Genomic DNA, 7,012 nt, shown 5'->3' on the forward strand with positions numbered 1-7,012 from the left:
CACAGCCTGCAACCCTGGAGGATGCTCCGAGGGTGAGGGACAGTCAGGAAAGCCTGACTGTGGTTTTTCAGAACAAAGAGGACTAAGTGCTCTTTTTACTGAAGAGAGAGTGGGGGCAGAATCCCACTCTATCAGAAGTTTGGTTGTTTGTTTATCTCCAGATGTGGGCGAGTGTGTTTGGACGTATTAGTGTCTGTTGTTTGTGTTCGGTTCTTGTGCTTCTTGTTTTTTGCCATGCAGCATCTGGTGACGACCCCTTTGTCCTTGACTAAGGACTATTGGAAGGGCGTTAGGGCGAGAGGATGGAATTTGTCAGTAGAAATTCAGAAAAAACCCTGGCAGACCTTCTGCACCTCAGAATGGCCTACCTTTGGAGTAGGCTGGACACCCATAGGGACTTTTGATTTGCCTACCATCAGGGCTGTGAAGGCCATTGTCTTTCAGGAAGGACTGGGATCGCACCCAGACCAACAGCCATACATCACGGTATGGGAGGACCTGGCACGTGGTCTCCAGCGTGGTGGGTCCAGCCATTCCTTCCACCCCGACATTCTGGCTCCAGGATCCTGGCTGTCTGGGAAAGTGTTGCGAATGAGAAACGAAGTCACAGCCAAAAGAAGATGGCGGACGCAGCATTTCACCAGCACCCAGCCCCAAGATTTACCCTGAAATAGAGGGACCCCCTGAATTGCCTACTTCCCCTCCTCCACCTTACCCTTGAGTTTCACAACCAAAACCCCAACCCTTGACTCCGGCCCCTGTGGCTGGGGAAAGGGAGGGCCTCTCTGCAGGGACAAGAAGTCAACGAGGAGCTACCCCTGAAGGGCCAGCTGACTCCACTATAATGCTTCCCCTTAGGGCTGTCGGGGTACCCCCAGGTCCAAATAACCAGAATGGCTTACAGCTTTTGCAGTATTGGCCTTTATCTTCCTCTGATCTCTATAACTGGAAAATTAATCATCCTCCCTTTTCAGATAATCTAGCAGGGCTTACAGGTCTGATAGAGTCCCTCTTGTACTCACATCAGCCCACCTGGAACAGCTGCCAACTGCTCTTACAGACCTTGTTCACCACTGAGGAGAAAGAAAGGATTCTCCTCGAGGCTGGAAGAATGTCCAAGACAATGCTGGATGCCCTGTCCAGAACCCCGAAGGGATAGATGAAGGATTTCCTTTGAAGCATCCTCAATGGGAATATAACACAGCACAAGGTAGGGAACGGCTGTCGTATTATCATCAGGCTCTAGTGGCGCATCTTCGAGGTGCCGCACAAAGGCCCACAAATTTGGCTAAGGTAAGAGAGGTCATTCCGGGGCCAAATGAACCCCCTTCAGTCTTTCTGGAGAGGTTCATGGAGGCATACAGAAGGTACACCCCTTTCGACCCTACGTCTGAAGGGCAAGTTGAGCTTCTGTGATTATAGCTTTTATTGGGAAGTCAGCCCCTGACATCAGAAAGAAATTGCAACAGATTGAGGGACTTCAGGATTATACTATAAGAGATGTGGTTAGAGAGGCTGAAAGAATATATCACAAGAGAGAGACAGAGGAAGAGAAATGAGAAAGAGAGAAGAGGGCGAAGAGAGAAGATGAGGATCAGAGAGAGAGGAAGCAGGAGAAGACTCTGACTAGAATACTGGCCACAGTAGTAGATAGAGACAGGAATAGACAGCTATGGGACCTGGGAGGCAGAAGATGGCAGGAACCAAGGAGACCCAGAAGAGACAACCCACCCCTGGAGAAATATCAATGTGCACACTGTAAAGGTAAAGGACACTGGGCCCGTGAGTGCCCCAAGAAAAAGCAAGGGACAAAAGTGCTGTCCCTTGAGGATGATGAAGACTAGGGGAGACAGGGCTTGGCTCCCCTCCCTGAGCCTAGGGTAACCTTACAAGTGGAGGGGACCCCCATAAGTTTCTTGTTCGATACAGGTTCAGAATATTCGGTGCTCAAAACCCCTCTGGGTAAGATAAGAAATGAAAAGATGCTGGTAATTGGGGCTATGGGGCAGAAATCCTACCCATGGACCACTTCCCAGATGGTAGATTTAGGAAAAAACTTAGTAACTCACTCATTTTTGGTTATCCCTGAATGCCCTATGCCCCTACTAGGAAGAGATTTGCTAACCAAGTTAAAGGCACAAATAACTTTTGCCCCCTCCAGACCAGATTTGTCCTGGGGAGCTACGCCACCTCAGACCTTAGGGCTATCTTTGCAATTAGAAGAAGAATATTGGATTTACCAAAAGGAAACGACCACCCCTGAGGGGGCTGAAGGACTGGCTTGCTCAGTTCCCTCAGGCTTGGGCTGAGACAGGGGGAATGGGAATGGCGAGACAGCCTCCCTTCCCCCTTCCCCCCCCTCCCCCCCCCCCCCCCCGTTAGTGGTTGAGCTCAAGTCTGGAGCCACTCCCATTAGGGTTCGACAGTACCCCATGGGGAAAGAAAGGGAAGGCATATGCCCTCATATCACCAGACTAATCCATGACGGGATCCTGGTCCCCTGTAAGTCTGCTTGGAATACCCCCCTCCCCCCAGTAAAGAAACCGGACTGTTTCAGCTTCTTTGTCAAAGATCAAGTGACCATAAGTGTGTGGGTTCATTTCTGGGTCTATTCCATTGATCTACCTGCCTGTCACTGTACCAATACCATGCAGCTTTTCTTTTTTTAATCATTATTTTTCTGTAGTACAGCTTTAGGTCAGGGATGGTGATTCTGCCAGTGTTCTTTTATTGTTGAGAGTAGTTTTCACTATCCTTAGATTTTTGCTATTAGAAGAGGAAGCAAAATACACATGGGAGGAGATAGAGAGACAAAGTGTAGAGCAAAGACTGAAAGAAAGGCCATCCAGAGACTGCCCCACCTGGGATTCCATCCATATACAGGTACCAAACTCAGACAGTATTATGGATGCCAACAAGTGCTTGCTAAGAGGAGCCTGATATAGCTGTCCCCTGAGAGACAACAATATGTACCAACCAGTACCCACAGACATCCCAGGGACTAAACCACCAACCAAAGAGTACACATGGAGAGCCCCATGGCTCATGCCTCATATGTAGTAGAGGATGGTTTTGTTGCACATCAAAGGAGCAAAGGCCCTTGGTCCTGTGAAGGCTTGATGCCCCAGTATAGGGGAATACCAGGACAGGGAATAGGGAGTGGGTTGGTTGGGGATCAGGGGGAGGGGGAATGGGATACAGTGTTTTAGGAGGAGAAAACAGGAAAGGGGATAACATTTGAAATGGAAATAAAGAAAATATCCAATAAAAACCAAGAAATGTTCTTTCAATCTCTGTGAATAATTGAGTAGGAATTTTGACAGGGATTGCATTGAATCTATAGACTGATGTTGGCAAGATGGCCATTTTTCCTATATTTATCCTGCTGATCCATGAACATGCAAGATCGTTCCATCTTCTGGGGTCTTCTTTGATTTCTTTCTTTAGAGACTTGACATTCTTCTCATACAGATCTGTCTTTTGTTTAGCAAAAGTCACACCAAGATATTTTATATTGCATATGACTATTATGAAGGCTGTAGTTTCCCTAATTTCTTTTTCAGTCCATTTACTCTTTGAGTAGAGGAAGACTACTGATTTGTTTGAGTTTATTTTATATTCAGTCACTTTTCTGAAGTTGTTGATCAGCTCTAAGAGTTCTCTATGGTAGAATTTTTGGAGTTACTTATGTATGCTATGATATCATCTAGAAATAGTGATATTTTGACTTCTTCCTTTTCAATTTGTATCCCTTTGAGCTCCTTTTGTTGTCTAATTGTTCTAGCTAGAACTTCAAGTACTATATTGAATAGATGAGGAGAGAGTGGCGGACTTGTCTGGTCTCTGATTTTAGTGGGATTGCTTCAAGTTTCTCTCCATTTACTTCAATGTTCCTTCTTGTTTGCTGTATATTACTATTTTTAGGTATAGGCCTTGAATTGATCTTTCCAAGACTTTTAACATGAAAGGATGTTGAATTTTGTCAATTTTTTTTTTAGAGGGTGGGAGGGACTTGGGAAGAAAAGAAGAAGAGGAGAGAAAAAGGAGGGGAAACATCAGGTATGGGAGGAGATGGAGGAAATGTAAAGAGGACCAGGAAATTAAATAGAGGTGTGTGGTAATGGGGGATGGGGAACTGGGGATAGCAACCAGAAAGACTCAGATGACAGGAAAGCAAGAGCCTCCCAGGACACGATGGATTTTACATTAGCTGAAATACCCAACAAAGGTAGGGAGAATCTGTTGATACCATATCCAGAGGTTAGGAATGGCCCCTCAAGTTGAAGGATAAATCTACCCACTCAGGCCCAAAATTTTAACCCAGAATTGGTCCTGTCTAAAGGAAATACAGGGACAAAGACTGGAACAGAGGCCTAAAGAAAGGTCATCCGGAGAATGCCCCATCTGGGAATCTATCCTACATGCAGACATCAAACCCAGACACTATTGTGGATGCCAACAAGTGCTTGCTGACAGGAGCCTAATACAGCTGTCTCCCAAGAGGCTCTGCCAGATCCTGAGCAATACAGATGAGCAAGCTCGAAACCAACCATGAGACTGAGCACAAGGACCCTAATGAAGGAGTTAGTGTAAGGACTGAAGGAGCTGAAGGAGACTTATCTGGCATCAATAAGGGGAAGCCTTTGGTCCTTTGAAGGTTTTATGCTTCAATTTAGAGTAATGCTAGGGCAGTGAAGCTGGAGTGGGTAGGTGGGTGGGTGCGAGAACACCCTCATAGAAGCAGGGTAAGGGGAGATGGGATGGGAATTTGCAGAGGGGAAACCTGGAAAGGGGATAACATTTGAAATGTAAATAAATAAAGTAACCAATTTAAAAGAATGAATACTACCAAACATAATGAAAAGTAGCTATTGTCATGATCAATTTTGATAACTGATAGCTATTATTTCAATCTCATGCTTGAGTGTTAGGATGGTTGAAATTTTAGTGTCCATTGCTCTAAAATTATAATGGGAATTATTCTATTTTAAACCCTTGGAGTAATGTGATAAAAAATTGGATAAAGATTCAAAACTCAAGTTTTAATAGCAACAGCAGTTCACACAATTAGGCTAACAATAGAAAGAGCTGCATCTTTTTGCAAATTCCTAGCATTGCCTCCTCATGGGATAGTTTTATAGCCTACTGTTTCACATCCTTGTTGATATTTTGAATTAATCAACATCTATTTCTCTCATGAATTCAGAAAGCTATTTCAATTCCCTTGGTTTCCTCCATGCTTTTGCACCCTGATTATCTGTTTAGTTACATAGATGGGAGACATTCTCCCTAATACTTTCTTCTATGTTTCTCATGTCTGTTTTATTAATGATGTGCATCTGTGAGGCCATATTTCAAGTTCATCTGTGGAGATATAGACACTCACTATATTTCCATTTTCCCCTTTCACGTTTTTTTACCCCATGAGAAAACTGTCACATTCAAAGTAAGGATTTATTCTGGAACAAAACTGAGCAAGTTAGTGGATAATAAGGAACTGAAGCTCTACTATCACGTGGACTTGTGTTCAGACATGAGCACTAACAGATGTATAGAAGTACACAACATCTGTGTCATAGACAAAAGCAGATAATTTAATCTAAGAATGTGGACTACCTCTATTCACATGCATTCTGAATTAATAAGATCAAGAAGTAATATCTATATAATACATGTTACATTAATATTAGCATAAACAGAAAACACATAGCAGTTTTAAATCTTATATATATATATGTATATATATATATATATATATATATATATATATATATATATATATATCAATGTACTAGAAATGATCACAACCTTTATATATGTTTTACTTGATTTTAATAAGTTAAAATAAGTATGTAAAGATTTTCAACTAAAGAATATATATCTCTTAAGTTCTAAATAATAGAGCAAAAAATTCTTGAAGATACTTTCAATTGTTTTAATCACAAATACTTCAAACTGTAAAGCGGCAGAAGAATGAAAAGGAATTAGGGTTAAGAATGCATTTGAGTATCTCGTAAGGGCCTGTTGATGCTAATCTGTCTTGCTTTTTGTTCTATATGCACACAAGGAAGCTTGGACTTGTGAAATTACTCTAATTTTCTCTCTATGAAGAGAGTCAGAGGTAATTTCTTTTAGAGCCAAACATGAGTGAGCACAACCCAGGAGCACAATTTCAAGTCACTTTAAATCTCATATCCCAATGTAACAACATCATGTTGAAATTTTTATACTTATAAGACAAAAAGGTCATAAATCAAAGCACTTTTCAAATCCATTGGAGGATATATCAGTTCATATTGAACAAGGAAGTCTATGCTGTGAGTTTCAGTATGTTTGCACATTCTAAAAGGATTCACTTATTACTTTTAAGGATATTAGGACACACACACAAGAAAATTGCTTTTTATAGGGGAATCCCAACATAATCTAGCTATGAAATTGAAGCATTTTTACTATCAAGGCTTGTGAAATGTGTAGCATTGATGTAGAGCACCCCCTTCCCCCAGGAGTATTAGTTAAGATGGAACATAGAAGTTAAGAATGGGACTTTCGGGGAGGGGGGATCCAGGAAAGGGAAAATCACTTGAAATGTAAATAAAGAATATATCTAATTAAAAAAAAAGAGCATAGTGATTGCATGAAAGATAACATTAAGACAAAAGTAAATACCATCTAATGTCTCTAAATCCTGGGAAATGAACATGAAAACATTTAAATCAATCAAAATGACTATTTAAGAGGGTAAAAAACAAGGAGTAGATTCTCCTGCTACCTCTTTGTCCACCTTCAACAGACTTGTGGATCTTAAACCATACAGGTTAGCTTCCTTTACCCCCAACATCTTTCCTGCTCCCTGATTCCTCTTTGGCAACCCCAGTTGCCTTGAGTAGTTTGATGTCCTAGGTAGATAACTATTTTTTCCTCAGCATATCTTCCTACCCTCATCAAACCTATAGATATTGAACCAAACAGACCTATAGATCCTTACCATAGAGATGAAGCATACCCATCA

General features: G+C 42.0%; 1 pseudogene; it reads left to right on the forward strand.

The window, feature by feature from the left end:
* Positions 1-234: 234 nt before the first annotated feature.
* On the forward strand, positions 235-2,309 carry LOC127689848 (uncharacterized; annotated as a pseudogene).
* The last annotated feature ends 4,703 nt before the right edge of the window (positions 2,310-7,012 follow it).

Source organism: Apodemus sylvaticus, chromosome 7, assembly GCF_947179515.1.
Source record: "Apodemus sylvaticus chromosome 7, mApoSyl1.1, whole genome shotgun sequence".
Classification (NCBI taxonomy): domain Eukaryota; kingdom Metazoa; phylum Chordata; class Mammalia; order Rodentia; family Muridae; genus Apodemus; species Apodemus sylvaticus.